Source organism: Triticum dicoccoides, chromosome 7B (assembly GCF_002162155.2).
Source record: "Triticum dicoccoides isolate Atlit2015 ecotype Zavitan chromosome 7B, WEW_v2.0, whole genome shotgun sequence".
NCBI classification, from domain to species: Eukaryota; Viridiplantae; Streptophyta; class Magnoliopsida; order Poales; family Poaceae; genus Triticum; species Triticum dicoccoides.
The window spans coordinates 259541522-259558583 of record NC_041393.1 but is presented as its reverse complement, the minus strand read 5'-3'; the positions used below and the strand labels follow the sequence as shown (position 1 = coordinate 259558583).

General features: G+C 43.7%; 1 pseudogene; it reads right to left on the bottom strand.

Annotated features, from left to right (window-relative positions):
- Window positions 1–12386: 12386 nt before the first annotated feature.
- On the bottom strand, window positions 12387–12955 carry LOC119338855 (annotated as a pseudogene).
- Between the last annotated feature and the right edge of the window lie 4107 nt (window positions 12956–17062).

The window sequence follows — 17062 nt, the reverse complement described above, 5'->3', positions numbered from 1 at the left end:
AATCGAATAGTACTGCATCGCCCGCTGCACGCCCGGTGCCTCTGTCGGTGTCAAAACCGGCGGATCTCGGGTAGGGGGTCCCGAACTGTGCGTCTAGGCAGATGGTAACGGGAGACAAGGGACACAATGTTTTTACCCAGGTTCGGGCCCTCTCGATGGAGGTAAAACCCTACTCCTGCTTGATTAATATTGATGGTATGGGTATTACAAGAGTTGATCTACCACGAGATCAGAGAGGCTAAACCCTGGAAGCTAGCCTATGGTATGATTGTTGTTCGTCCTACGGACTAAAACCCTCCGGTTTATATAGACACCGGAGAGGGCTAGGGTTACACAGAGTTGGTTACAATGGGAGGAGATCTTCATATCGTATCGCCAAGCTTGCCTTCCACGCCAAGGAAAGTCCCTATCTGGACACGGGACGGAGTCTTAAATCTTGTATCTTCATAGTCCGGGAGTCCGACCAACGGTCATAGTCCGGCCATCCGGACACCCCCTAATCCAGGACTCCCTCAGCCTCCATTAAACCCCTCCGTTAAACCCGCATGCAAACCGAGAATCCTACTCCGGCCACACCTCCGTTCATGAGCGGGTCGGAATTAAACGTAATACCAGCCGAGCTCCTCCCGTCCGCCCTCAGTTTAAACAAGGCCAGACGCCGGCCAAGCTCCTACCGTCCGCCCTCTATTTACACGAGGCCAGACAGACAACGGGAAAGAATCGCACCCCTCCGCCGCTCCCCCATCTCCTCCTTCACCATTTTCTCCACTCTTCTGATGGCTTCCGATGAGCCGTTCTCCGGCATATTACCCGGCTGGGTGGCCCGCCGAGCCCTCCGGGTACATGCGAGGCCGCTCGGTGCTTCACCAACCTCGCTTCACCCGACAGAGCCAGTTGCTGCCCCAAGCAGGTGCGTGGTTCAGCAACTCGCCGCTCCAGTTCAGCTCGATGAGGAGTGGCGAGTTGCTCCACGCCGGCACGGCGGCGAGCACGCCGGTATGGGCGCCTTCGCTGCCGTGTCGTATGCGCCACCAGTGTCTGCGGTGGCCGACCCTCCCGTGTCTGTGGGCGCGCCTCCTGTGCCTGCGGCAGTGCCATGCAGGCAGAGACAGAAGCCGGGTGCGTGGAGAGCGACGAGTCGGTGGTCAGCTTCTCCGTGTCCACCGCCATCATCGAGGAGAAGTAGAACAAGGGAGGCCGCCGCCACTTGGGACCCATGAAGGCCACCGCCGAGGCGACGACCGCGGATTCAGGTGGTTTCTTTGCTGCTTCGTCTCTTCCGAGGACCTTCGTCGACCCCGCAAGTGTCTGACGAACATGAGGAAGACAAAGGGATCCGTGGGCGGCCATTTAGAACTAAAATAAGTCTAGATATATCCATTTCTAGGACAAGTATTTCCGGACAGAGGGAGTATTAATTATACAAGAGAGCCGGATTGGCACCTCTTAGTTCATGTAAATGTAACGAAATCCATCATATTTATATGAAGATCCGGCTTTTTATACGAAATCCTTCATGCTTATATGAAATCAGTTCGTGTTTGCACGAATTTAATCTGATTGGTTAGAGCTGTAAAAATGTATGCCGCTGGCGTTTGATGTCGTCCTCCGCGGAAGGAAGCGGGAGGAAATTTGCCGGCTGCCGTTGGAGATGCTCTTTATGCTAGAAATAATAGAGTGACATCCAATCCATTTGAGTTAATTGCATGTATGATTGTCCCTCTATAAAAAGTTAATTGCATGTACAGTGTACACGTGACTTGCAGGGTGGCTACAACTTCGTACAGAAAGTTAAAAAGAAACAAGTCCATCCTTAATATTCCAAGTACTCTGTGGGTTCCACTGTCAGTACAATAGCGAAAGAAGTATATTCTAAATAAGTAGAGTAATATATAATATAAAAATCTAAAGTTAAAAGACAGAATTCGAACTCATGTCATCGCGTTGCGAGCATCCGGCGCTAACCAGCCCAACACATTTTTGTTGTAGACCATGCTAGAGATATATCTCCATGTCTACTCTTATATATACTCCATTCATTCCTAAATATTTGTCTTTTTCAGATTTCAAATGGACTACCACATACAAATGTGTATGTAGACATATTTTAGAGTGTAGATTCACTCATTTTGCTACGTATGTCTTTTCAGGAAGGGGTCAGATTTGTGCTTGATTTATTTATGAGGTATCCAGATGGCGCTGCACTGCCAAGAAAAGAGGGTAACATCAAAATTATGGACTACTTTTTTGAGTATGTTGGTAAGGTCCGGTCATAGTCACTTGTTGAAATCTCTAAAAAGACAAATACTCCCTCCGTCCGTAAATACTTGTCATCAAAATGGATAAAAGGAAATGTATCTAGACATATTTTAGTTTTAGATACATCTCTTTTTATCCATTTTGATGACAAGTATTTTCGGACGGAGGGAGTAGAAAACAGAGTTGGTAATGATGGTGTGCGTGCCATCCTGCAATATAGGCCGTCGGATTTATATCTAACGGATAGAAAAGAAACTATGGCAATTTTGCAAAAATATACCCACACGTCTCTCCACGTTCGCAAATAAGGCCTTCCCTCGTTCAGCCTTTTCTCTCACAAGATAAACTACTCATACACATGCATCTTGATGTTCCGTGCAACGCACGGGCAACTAGCTAATTTCTTTTAAAATAGTTGCTGCTATAATTGGGTTGAAGTGATATAGTTTATGTCTGCCCCGAATGATTTCAGATTCACTAGTTGTAACAAAGAAAAGGTTGCCTTGTTAATTAACAGAAAACAAGGTGAAAACTATCACATGAGGCCGGTAAAAACAAGGCACACTGGGTTCAACGTCATCGTCACTACAGTTGTGCGCGCACGAGAAGTCTACATATCGAGGGGGCTACCGAGCGAGGCACCGAGACACAATGTTTGAGAGAGAAACCAATTGACAGATTATGATCAGATCGAGTTGTGACCCTTCTGCTGTCATTGTTAGGGGGGAGAGAGAGAAAGACGTATCGAGAGTGTGCGCGGTAGGCACAAAGGCACAACTAGCGAGTGTGTGTGTTTGAAAGAGGAGTATATAGATTATTATCAAGATCGATGTGCCACCCTACTCCTTCGGTGTCGGGTAGTGTGTGTGTGTATGTTTGAGAGAGAATCCAGTCGTTAGATTAGTATCAAGATCGAGGTGTCACCCTACTCCTTCGGTGCCGGGTAGTGTGTGTGTGTATGTTTGAGAGAGAAGCCAGTCGATAGGTCAGTATCAAGATCGAGGTGTCACCCTACTCCTTCGGTGTTGGGAAGTGTGGGTGTGTGTGTGTGGGGGGGGGGGTAGTGACACTCACATATCTCTAATCTTATAAAAAAACTGAGTTGGTGATGATGGTGTTCCTGCCATCCTGCAATATAGGCCATCCGATTTATATCCAACGGACAGGAAGGAAAATATGGCAATTTTGCAAAAAAAAAATACCCACACCCCTCTCCGCATTTGCAAATAAGGCATTCCCTCGTTCATCCTTTTCTCCCACAAGATAAACTTCTCATACAAATGCATCTTGATGTTCCGTGCAATGCATGGGCATCTTGCTAGTAGGGAGAAGGAGTTTGTGTGACACATATCTAGCTATATTAAGGGATAGGTAGATAGCATATGTGTGAGAGGCATTATTATACTTTGAGACATTAGTGGCTGTGGGTGGGCGGAATTAAAGGGGTGGGCGTGTTATACATAGAGAGCCTGTGTGTTTCTGTGTGAGAGACTTGTAGGACGAGGTAGAAAGACGAATTTAACCCTGATGGAGGGAGAGAAATAGATGAAGTGCGCGTGTGTGATTCTGATGCCCACAGGGAAATGAGATATGTATGCGTGTGAGAGAGATTGCACAATTCATTCACGTATCACTATCTAGCGATCGTGGACGTGCATTGCTTGAACATAAGTCAATATCTACTTCGTATCGTGGCCAAAGGTACAATATCGATTCAACGCTATAAAGATTGGACACTCACATATCACATTTTTTCTATTTAAATAAACATTTTTCAGTTGTGCATGCCAAAGTTATAGTGATGTTTCTTCAAACAACCAATGTAGCTATCATGTACATGCACCATTGTTACTCTTGCATTCAAATTCATTAGTCTTGGATGATTTAAGTTTCTATTTTGAAGTAATATATGTAATATTCATATATGAATTCAACGGGTATGCAATTTATGAAATGGAGGCTATGTAATCATATGAGGTAACACTTTTAAGTAGATGACTACAATATCCATTTCTTTTTGTGCGCCTCTACACTAACACGTCAATGCATTATGTTTAAAGTAAATAGCCAATGGTACTAAATTATCTGTTTACACGAGAAATACATAGGCTGAGCGTTTGATCCTTTTTTTGAACGCGCCACTACACCCGTACGATTGGCCGCGCTCGTGTGAACGTCCAAGTTATCGGCACATCATCCCGAGTTATTGTATTTTTTTCTGGGGTGGACTTCACACCAGTTATTAACTGCTGACGCGTGCCCCGTGTACACAGTCTAGCATGACCTTCCCGCTAGCACGGTCCAAAATTAGTTGAAACTGGATACGAACGATCCCGCGGGCGGCAAAATCTCCCGCCTCCTTCTAAAATTTCTGCCACCTTAGTCTTTGGGATGCGAAATCCCCCTTTTGTCCTTGGTGCACGGAGACCAACAGTTACAATACCGCCCTCATCTACATGATAGGTCGGGGCTGCTTTGGTAACTTCCGGTTCCCCCCACTACACGGCACCCCCATTTTCTCTCCCCCTGCCGCAAAAACGACTAACTCCACAGCACCAGAGCATCTTACATCACGCCGTCCGTACTTCATCGCCCTTTCTCCCCTCCCCTCTCAAAACCCTAAACTGCTCATCCACCGGCGTACCATAGCCCATTCACTGCCAGCGGCGTCCACCTCGCCAGATCTGCTTCTGCGGCCGCATCTACCCCTCCCACCTCCCCTAGAAACAAGTAGACTGCTCATCCACCACTGTACCACATTCCATTCAGTGCCGACCTTGTCCACGGCGCCGGATCTGCTTCGTCGGTACTCTCGTCAACTGCCGCGCATCTACAGCGGCTCATTCGTACTCCCCACCGGAGACGCTTCGTCCACACCCCTCGGAGCCGCCCCACCGACGACCTATGATCCTCTTCGCCAACACCTTCCTCAACCCTACCGGAGCCGCTTCACCGACACCTTCCTCAACCCTACCGGAGCCGCTTCGCCGACACCATCGTCAACCCTACCGGAGTAGCTTCGCCTATACCATTCTCAACCCTACCGGGGCCGCTTTGCCAACTCACAAGTCCACGGCCTCAGATCCGCTTCCTCACACCCTCATCCAACCTACCGGAGCAGCTTCTGACGCCCCGTCCATGGCCGCAGATCCGCATCGTCAACACCACCCTCAACCCAACCACCGGAGCAGCTTCTGACGCCCCATCCACGGCCGCAGATCCGCATCGTCGACACCATCCTTAACCCAACCACCGGAGCAGCTTCTGACGCCCCGTCCATGGTCGCAGATCCGCGTCGTCGACACCATCCTTAACCCAACCACCGGAGCAGCTTCACCTACGCCCTCGTCCATGGCCACAGATCCGCTTCGCCCACACCGTAGTCCACCCTACTGGAGCCGCTCCACAAACACCCTACTCGACGGTTCTAGATCTCCTTACCGGACCCCGACAGCCAGCGCAACGTCATCACCCTTGACGTTTCTAACCTGATTCCCACCGTCTGGAGAGATGCCAAACACCCGCCACGGCCTAGGTACTTGTCACCTTTAAACCCATCCAGCATCACCTGCCCGATGTACTTTAAATATACTAATCGGTCGCTGTTACCTGTTATGCAGCTGGCAAAAACTACAAGGACGATGTTTCTTCTGGATCTAACAGCTTGGCCAACCAAGATCCTGGACTGAGGCATTGCTATGATCTTGTAAGCGCGTCTCTCTCTCTTGTATTGTTCTGTGCCTGCCAGAGTGCTTTGCTAGGATTTTCGACCAGTAATCCCTTTGTGCAGACAATGATTTCTACTACTGGCTGCTAAATTAGATATGTAGATGTCATACATGATACTACCTCATACCTCTGTTCCTAAATATAAGTCTTTCTAGAGATTCCACTATAGGCTACATACGGAGCAAAATGAGTGAATCTACACTCAAAAATGCATCTATATACATCTGTATGTGGTCCATACTGGAATCTCTACAAAGACATATATTTAGGAACAGGGGCAGTACATTACACAAAATCATAGGTGGCATGTAGGAATTCCAGTGCACTACATTAGGCTCCCTTAGAGTGCCTGCTAGTCAGCATACAGAGTCATGGCTAGTTTATGGTACGCACACAATCATTAATTGGTGGTTTAAATATGCGCAAGGGATATGCAATGTAGTATCATGTAGAGATGTCTGAAATTAGCCATGTCAACTTGCAGATAGGGTTACACAATGAAAAAGTACAAGATGTGTATGTGGCAATTTCACGGAACATCGCAAAAAAAAGGAGAGGCAGGGGTGAGCCTATACAATGTGCTATGGTACGTCACTCCTCCATTGCAATCATCATGACATGTTATTTGTATGCCAGTTCTATTAGCCAAGTTTCTTAGGGATGGTTATTACGAGTTATCCTCAGAAAATAAGCACCTGTGAATATAAGAGCACCTGTGAATATAAGCTCCATGTAATAAGCCAACCAGTTCTTTTCATTGCGTTTTTAGCTTATCTTTGGTATGATCAGTGGAAAGTCTAGATTGCATTATGTATTTTTCATTTTGCTGACCATATGGAAATTAATTTGACTTGCAAACATCACAAATTGAACCCAGTGCAGTAATTAATATGATAGGAAAACAGGCCATCACTATTTGCTCAAAATACAAATACAAAGATACCATCTACTTGGCACAATCTACTTTGGTTAATGTTTTCCATAGAGATCCCATTGCCTAATTTAAACGAAGAACGCATGACCCACATTTAAATGAAGAACAATTATTTATTGAAATTCGATGGTCCAAGTGGCTGGTTATTATCATATAGCAGCACCACCTGAAAGCATCATATAGCAGCAGCAGCAGCTCATAGCAACTCATCATACAACAGCAGCAGTCTGCAATTCATCATATACTAGTAGCAGCTCATAGCAATTCATCATATAGCAGCAACAGGAACAACTCATAGCAATTCATCATATAGCAGCAGCAGGAGCAGCTCATAGCAATTCATCATATAGCAGCAGGAGCAGCTTGTAGCAACGCATCATACAGCAGCAGCAGCTCATAGCAATTCATCATATAGCAGCAGCAGGAGCAGCTCATAGCAATGCATCATATAGCACCAGCAGAAGCAGCTCATAGCAATTCATCATATAGTGGATCGGAATGAAAATTTGGCAAAAAAATCAGAGGAGATCCTCACCTAGTTGGATGAGCTCATCCTTCAACAGCACCTCAAGGCCATGGCCTGGGAGGAGGGGAGGGGGAATAAGGTGCCTTCTGCCATAGTTGTGCAGCGCCCGCCGGAGTAGTGCGTTGGACGAACCACAGTGGAGCAGCTGCTGGAGACCATGAGAATGAGGGGTGGCGCCAGAGGGAGGAGCAGCCAGGGAGATTTTCCCCTACCCGCCGGCCATGTAGCCTAGCTGGACATAGCATCATCGAGGACCAGGCCAGATGGGACCAGTGACGACGGCTCACTGGAGGAACCCTAGTGTTGTAGGCAGGGGATCGAGGTAGAGGGAAAGGGGAGAGGAGATGCAAGCGGGCAGGGCAATGAATGCTTGCGTGTTTGTTTTTACTTGAGGATCAGGTGTGACACGGACGTCAGCAGTTGCATTTTGAGTGTAATATAGGCAGACAACAGAGTCATTTCACTATTCCCCTTCCCTTTAATTTTTAGTGAGGTTCTACCCGAAACACCCCCCTCCAAAGCGAAATTAGTTAAGCCCAAGCCCATAACTCAAAAATGACTTCTTTACATCTTTTATGGCTTATTTTGACAATATGCCCTGAAAAGGCGGAATCGAACTGGCCCTTAACCTGCAATTCAATTGTGCGTGCAATGATGAATCACTCCTGCCTGCTATCTGTACATTTAGGCATCATCATACATGGCATAACCTAATACATGTGCATTCCATTATAGAATCTGGAATATGCAATGTTTATGTTAGTTCATACATTGCACATGATGTTTAAATGCCCCTTAAATCTGGTCAGTTAAGTGATGGTCTTTAAGCCTCCTTCTTTGCTTCTTTTCTTGATATGTAAGATTTGCTCACACATGTGTTTAATTGCTTGTTTGCATCAGCCAGCCATACTAAGATTGTTTGCTTTGACTACTTGTTGTTCTTGACCTAACACTCTAACAGAGTTTGTCAACGATTTAAACACTAAGGGCTGTTGTAGTGGGGCCTTGTCTAACTCATAGGTGGCATAAAGGTTTGGCTGTACACTACAGTAGGCTCTCCAAGAGTACCTGGAGATCCAGTTCAAAGGTATGCCTAGTTATTACATAGTGCAGACATAGTAAATGATCATTTCATTGTGTGCAAGTGCAAGAGATGCGGCATGTTTCATTATGTGGTGTTGTTTTGTTATAATCTCATCCTTTTGTGTTCACAGACTGGAAAGTATGCATATTTATCTTCCAAGGAGACGAGTAACTAGTTTGTGTCACCTTGCAGAGGGGGTGCAATGAAGATAAGATTGAGGATTTCCAAGTACAAGATGTTAGGAAGGAGCCATGCAAGAGAAGTAGGAGCTGCGCTGAGCCTCTTCAACCTGCTAAGGTAAGTCACTGTATGCAACTCAACAGTTCAATTTCTTGTTTGTTTCAGGCATAGTTAATTTTCTCTTTTCAATTGCTTTATTTGTCCTCAGTTAATGAGATGCCCAAATAATCATGCCTGATGTTCGGTACTTGTATCACTATTAGTTGACATAATTAAAGGCCTTACCATTTAATTACTCTGCCGAAGTGTGCCTGAAGCTTTGAAGTCTATTAACCAACTATTATTGCATGAGGCTCACAATATAGTTTATACTACGCTAATGATCGCATAGTTTTGCCTGTTGTAGTATGTTTGTATGAAACCCTCTGCTGTTCATTATGCTCCCTAAGACTTTAATTGAGGTACAGAATGGCCAACTACTTGTTTACTTATACGCAACGTGTTATCTAAATTTGTAACTTGTCTGTGTTTTTGATTGGGCCCCAACATCATGCTCCTCTGATGAGCTAAGAGGGATTTCTGTATGCAGGCTGCACAGACTATCTTTTTTATAATTTTTAAAATATCACCTGCTTATGCTTCATGACGTGTAACATTTTTTTTGTGAAAGTGACGTGTAACATTATTGTTAGTCCTGTTTTGCCATGTAGTACAAAATAGTGTCTTGTTTGCTTCACTGTTGTAACTATATTTTTTCCCTAGCCATGTGTACTTACAGAAATATTTCAGGATGAAGTGACATCAACAACAAAAATCTGCGAGCAGTGCGGCATGGCCGTAACCGAATGATTATGGATTGGAATTGGAATATGTTGATGCTCTCGAGCATCAACTAGAGGTGGCAAGACAACGTGTATATAATTGTCAACGTATAATCAACAAGTTGAGACTGGACATGCAGGTATTAGATGCAGGAGTCAAAAAAATGAAACAAGACACCGAGGTAACCATGAATGAATTGGAGATTTTGCAGACTGAAATTCGTGCTATCTGAATCCGGCCAATCCTATTTTCTGAAGAGATTATAGTTCAAATGGAGTTAAGTTGATGCGCGTCCATGATGTATGAGCTGTATTTGCCCAGTGTATGTAATTTGTTGTTTGTGTATGCTTTATTATCACCTGTGCCGAACCATAATGCCCAGTGGGTATAATCGGCTGTAATTTCTTTATTGTATAGTGTAGGATTATTCTACCTTTCTATGCCTTGATCTCTTGGTTGTATAGTGTATGCTTTTTAGAGGTGATAGTATTGAGTAGGATAATTCTTTGAATATGCTATATTGTTCAAACGGGGGCCAACTCGCCCGACCATGGCCCTTCACGGGCCGTCGGATCCATGGGCCATGTACGGGCCGTCGGATACATGGGCCTTCTACGTCTCGTAGGATCCATGGGCCTTCTACGTCTCGTAGGATCCATGGGCTGCCGACTCATCTATGGGTCTTGAACGGGCCTTTAATGGGACATAGATGGGCCTTTAATGGAAATCATACGTTTTATGGGCTGACCATAACGGACCGTTAATAGGCCGTATTTGGTGATGCTATGAAAATGGCCCAACAGACTAACGGTCCACAAACGGGCCGACTGTAACGACGGGCTGAATTTGGCCCACAAGCAGAAAATGACAGTAACGGGCCATAAGTAACCGAATGCTGCAAATGAGCCCAAGAATAAATGGGCCCTCAGAAGGCCGAAAGTTAACTTGGGGTGGAAATGGCCCAACGGAATAATGGCCTGTTAATGGGTATAAAGTGTTACACTGTTCATTATGGGCCAGTTTCACCGCGGGCCGTTAATAGGTGTAAAGTAATACACTATTCATTACGGGCCAGTTTCAGCACGGGCCGCTAATGGGCCAAGAGTTACAAAGGGCCTCATATGGGTCGAAAGACGTCATGGGCTATACATGGGCCAGAAGTGAAAACAGGCTGGAATCATATTGGATGACCCAGATGACGCTACTGGGCCTAATTCGCATAGGGCGTAACGTGCCTTGGGTTAGCGGGCTGTAAATGGGCTATATGCTAATAGGCCGCTAACAGGCTTTCCATGGGCCGGCCCGTCAACTTTTGACCAAGTCAAACGGGCCGGCCTTTTCACAGGAATGGGCCACTGTTGGGCCGTGCCATGTGTCGACGTATCATAGGCGCCTTCTGTCCAGTGAGTGGATGACATCTGTCCCAATGATGAGCCGACATGTGTTTCCTCCAGCCAATGATGATTTTACACGTGGAAAATCCCCATTGGTCGGGGCTGTTAACGGGTTATCGGATCCAAACCCGACCTGATAGTTTAACGGCGTTCCGTTACGGTGGATGCCACGTGTCGGTCACCCTTGACGAAAGCACTTCTGTGACGCGCGATTTATCGTCATGAAAGTGGACACTTCCGTGATGATAATTTTGGTAATGTCATGGAACACTTCTACGACAGCACAAGTATGACTATCTTGATTCTGTCATAAAATCGTTATGGATGTACATGCGTGACAAAAAATGCGACCTACTGTGACAAACACGTATCATCACGGAAGTGTATTTTTTTTAGTGTCTGGAGGTGAGTTGGCTAGCCTCATTATTGTTTTAAATTTTTGTACGTAGATTACAAAGTTAATATTGCAGATAATGCTTCCTCTGATTTTTTTATACATGCTCTTCTAGTTTTTTCAATACTCCTACATGTCATATCACAATTTTGTTGCGTCTCTAAGAAACAATATTTTCTAGATATTTAACTTTTAAAGTATTTTATAGATTTTTTGTAGTTTCCCTCCCTCAAAACTAATAAAAGAAATGCAACACCCTCCTAAAATGCATTATACCATAAAGAAATGAGTACAGTCCCTAAAATATTACAGTGCGCAAGATACTTCTTGTCAAAAAAGTGTAGCAAATGTAATTGGAAAATAACGTTGATAAAATGTTGTAAACAGTCAATGCAGAATAGGCACTGGTGTAAATGAAACATGGCGTAACTTTAGTATAAAATCCAAAGCATTATGATCACCGTCTAGTTTTGAAGACATCGACGCAACAAAGGTGAAGGTGAAAGCATATTTACATTTGGACCATCATCTATTTTGGAAGAATGACATTTTGAAATTCTAAAACTATGTGTAAAAGACCATCATCTATTTTGGATGATAGCTATATTTGTAGTTAGAAGGAGTTTTTTTTACTATATTCATGTTGTGAACAAACATAAGAAGAAAGACGACAACAATAGAATTTTTTACTCAAGTCTTACAAACTACATGTGGACCATTAGGAAAAAGGTTGGCATGTTTGTAATTTTCTGTGATGACATCTTTACAAGCTTTGAGCACTAGTACAAACAAAATTAGATTTTTCACATAAGTATAATGATAGTGCTAAGGATGATCACATAAATATAATTATAATCTCAAAAGGTGTGCATTGGAGACTATCGACGTCCATAGGAACAAGTAAAATATAATGAAGAGTAAGCATATATAAGTATTGTTGTATTGGACAATATTATGGTGCCAAAATATGGGAACATTAAGTTAAGAATAATGCCTCATGCACATTAAATTTGTGTTAGAGGATAAAACTACAGGAATTTAGAAATAGCGCAAATATCATTTACTTACCAAATCATGAAACTCGATGGTACAGCCAAACACATGAAGCTTCCAATCCCTCGAAAAGCTTCCCATGACAGGGGAGCACGCGCTATCTCATAAGAAGGTGAAAACTTAATATATAGACCAAGAACAATAACTTCAACCCAATCACATATGCTAACAGATAAAGCAGCTCCAGCATTACCCATCCCAACTTTATAAACCAAGAACCAACACAAAAGGTATAAATACAACGAGTGTAATCAAGGAGCTAAGAAACAAAGGAAATATTAAGCTTTGACTCTACATAAACTTTGAAAAGCATTGAGCAACACTGAAAGCAAATAAACTAGGGATAAGCCACAATGCATAGTTTTCGGCTTCTATTGGTATTAGTGGATCCTGGCCTATGAGGGGAAGTATTTCCGGGATGAGAGCCCATACAATGGTGATGGGTACACTCACAACAAGAAGTGTAATGATGGACGTGTAGGTATATGAAGACTAACTTATGATATTGTTCTGCTCCATAGGCCTGCCCACAAAGAGTTTCCAATCCACATGCCAATCCAATCTTGAAGGGAAATTGCATTAGTAATGAATTAAGAAATCATAGACACATTGTTCTACAGTAAATGGAAGTTAAACTAGGATAAAGTGCAGAGATAGTGTTGAACCAATAGTAAGAATAACAATGATAGCTTGTGCAAGGGGGCAACAATTGTTCTAGAATGTTGGAGAATGAAAACTGATGTACGAAATTAGGGCCGCCATGGTCTAAACAAACACTCATGGCTTACTAAATTAGTTTTAGATATATACTCGTAAGAGCAGGTGGATTAGGATATCCAGCCCGATACAAATATGGTTTCAGGTATCATTGCAAATAATCTGAACATCACCCTAGCCCAGATTTTCTCAACGCCCATACCACTTGTGGAGCGGACATGTGCACTACAATGAACTATCTATAACACTTGCATTATCATCAAATGATTCAACGCTTTCAACGACTCCACGTGAACCATCTAGAACTTGTGATCCTTTTTGCTCCTCTTGCATCAAAACTTCCTAATGTTGTTCATGTTATAATTTTGTCCTCGCATACACTCTTAAATTTGCTTTGCTACGTTTCTCTTCACTGATAGGTTTTCTCCTTGTACACACCCTCGAATTTTTCATCGACTTTCTCCATCTTTCTTCACTCATAGGACATGCAATTGGAGCCATAACTCCCGAGGGTTCATCTTACTTTATCCTCAATTACTCACTCCCCCCGCCCCTCTCAACTAGCATCACTCATGCCATGAGAGTCGAAGTAAAAAATGAGACGAGATCTGTATTTTCTCCATATAATGGCTCAGATTTCCCGTGTTGCATCCCTACTAAAAATGTTTGTTCCTCAATAAGATTCCAATACTTGTAATCGTTCGCTCCAGATGAGTAGCCATTGAAGGGCATTTCACAACACATGGATGTGGAAGAGAAACATTTGAATATAAAGGCGAACCTGAAGCCCCTTGTACACGACCCGATACATGAGCCTTAATAGTACTCCCTCCATCCACAAAAGATCGTATGTTTGGAGATTTACATATAGACCAAGAAAACAGGTGACTTTGCTCTATGGCAAGTAGGAGACACATGAGTCATGCGTGTGCATGCAACCATTAGGAGAAGGCTATTAAATTGCATGCAGTAATTAAGGCCGAAACCAAAGGGACTCAATTGATCAATAGCTAGACCACAAGTTCCCGCGTGAGTCAAGTAAGGACAACCGGATTAGAGACAATGTGTACTGGGAGTGTAGATCGACACTCTTTCTTGGACAATTTTTTAATACTAGATATGCATACTTTTACGGACGGAGGGAGTAGATATTATCGTCAAGTGGGAGTGAAATGTGTCATTAGTCAATTAACTCAAATTAATTGCACACTTTAGGCCAAGAACTTCGAAAGTGTACGACTTAGTCTGTAAACTTGTTTATTTGATCAACTAAGGCCAAATCAATTTGGGAGAAGAAAAACGGTCCACGTGGCTTACCCTGGACCGCTGAAGAAGTGATCAAATTTTCTAGGGGCTTTTTTGCAAGAGTGTCTATGGGACGCCAACTCCTTTTGTTGGCTCGATTTATTTGAAGGGAAAAAATTGATTCAAGCGGGTTTCGAACATCGAACAGACGACCTATTTGATCAACTAAGGCCAAATCAATTTGGGAGAAGAAAAATGGTCCACGTGGCTTACCCTGGACCGCTGAAGAAGTGATCAAATTTTCTAGGGGCTTTTTTGCAAGAGTGTCTATGGGACGCCAACTCCTTTTGTTGGCTCGATTTATTTGAAGGGAAAAAAATTGATTCAAGCGGGTTTCGAACATCGAACAGACGACCTAAGGATGAAGCAACCAGATGGAGGAAAAACTATTAGTAGCAACTATCGCATAGCAGCAACTAGTGTAGCCGGCACGTGGATTGCTGTTTTAATGGATTGTTGTTTTAAAGGTGTACATATATAATTCTCGCCAACGGAGCACAACCATGGATCGAACCCTGGTCTGCAGGATTATTCCTTGCGCGACTAACCAGCCCGCCCGCAATTACCTACTAGTTAGTAGTAGGATCGTGACCTACTAGAGGTTTACCAGATCTGGTCTTCTCCGGGTTTTCTTTGTTTCTCGTTTTTTTTCTTCTCCAATTTTTTAATTATTTTCTTTTTTATTCTCCATTTTGTTTCATTTTTTTGGTTCTTCTTGTTTTTCATTCTATATTTTTTTATATACATGATAAACATTTTTTCAAATACTTATTCAACATTTTTGAAATACCTATTCAACATTTTTCAAATACTTTTTCAACACTTTTTATATACATTATCAACATTTTTTTCAAATAGTTGTTCTACATTTTTCATACATGATCAACATTTTTTCAAATACTTTGCTCAACATCCTTTCAAATATTTGTTCTATATTTTTTCCAAATAGTAGTTCAACATTTTCCAAATACTCGTTTAATATTTTTAAATAATTGTTCAACATTTTGCATATACCCGTTCAACATTTTTCAAATACTTGCTCAACATTTTTAATACTTATTCAACATTTGTAAAAACTCATTCAACATTTTTCAAATTCTTTTTCAACATTTTTTAATCCATATTCAACATTTTTTTAAATGTGTTTTTGGGAGAGTGTTTTTGTAATATATGTATTTAGAATATTTTAAAGTATAAACAAAAGTAAGAAAGAAAGCAAAAATAAAAACGTGAAAAAAGCGAAACAGGAAACAGCAGTTGCTTACCTGGGCACGTGGGCCGGCCCATATGCTCGCTGGCTTTCAGTGAGTCGGAACGCGCGACTCGCTAAACGCGAGAAATAGCGCTGCCCTATAATTCTTGTGTACCGCATCTGGTGTAAATCTCCTTGTGCGGCAGTCTAGGCCATTGAAGCATGTAGCGTATGATCACATAAGATGGACGAGAGAAAAAAAGATGCATGATGACGTGACATGTGACTGCAGGATTGCGTGCAAACTCGGTTAAAAAAAGGATTGCCTGGGAGCTCATACATGCAAGTTCAGATTTTCTCTCCTACTTATAACTTCAGTTGCATCTAAATTCACAAACTTATTTGTATTCTAGTCAGCGACCTGCTTGATCCTTCCTTAGGTCGTCGGTTCAAAACCCGTACAAATCATTTTTTTTCTTTTCTCCTTCCAACAGAGAACAGAAGGAAAGCTAGTGAGTCATACACACTCTTGCCAAAAACCTCTTTAAAGGTTATAAAAGTTTGTAAGCGGACCAAGGTACGCCGACGTGATAGCCACGAGAACGGGTTTCTCTCTTCCGAATCGGTTTTGGCTTTATTTGACCAAACAAAGAGTTTATGAACTAGATCGTGCATTTCTCGAGTTATTGGCCTAAAGTGTGTGACCAATTTAAGTTCATGAACTACTCGCACATTTCACTCGTCTAAACGAAGACTTGATATAGTTGAACCATAAAATGAAGCCTAGAGAGCACGCACTAAGAAAGACCCTGATAAGTGTCGAACGTCAGGTACCAACACATGAAAACTCCGAACGTTTTTCGATGATAAATTTAGTTACGCGAGAATGATAACTTTAGTTGGCAAGCATGACAACTTTCATGCTTCAATTTATTTCTGACAGTAAGGAATCTTGACCACGAGGAAGATCAGGGCTCCGCGGCTAGGCTAGGCTCCGCTCCGCTCCGCGCCGCTGGCCACTCCGGCCGTGGCGGCCACCTCCCTCCGTGCCGCCCCGCCTGGGATGTCGCCGCGGCCCATGACGGACCTAGCGTCTCCCCGGGATCCCGCCTCCCCACCGGCCATCCTTCAATGCTCTAGGTCAGGGGGGATCTCAATCCCCTGGTTCTTCCAATGCGCCGTCCTTCCCCCGCTCCCCTGTTGCGCTAGAGTGGGGGACGGCCCCGCAAATCCTGTAGCGGGGTGCCAACCTCGAGGGCAGCTCCTCCCCCGGACCGTTGGTTCAGGGCCTGGCACCACCGCCCGAGAAACCCCGGCTTCGATCCATTGTGGTAGGTCCCTCCCCGCCGCTTACTTCGTAGCCGGCCGCCATTGAAGAGGGATGGACTCGATATCAATCCCGCAGGAGCAAGAAGGCCAGCAAAATCCGTCAGGCAGCTTGGGGCGCCGTCGCGGGCCTGTATGTGGGTGCAG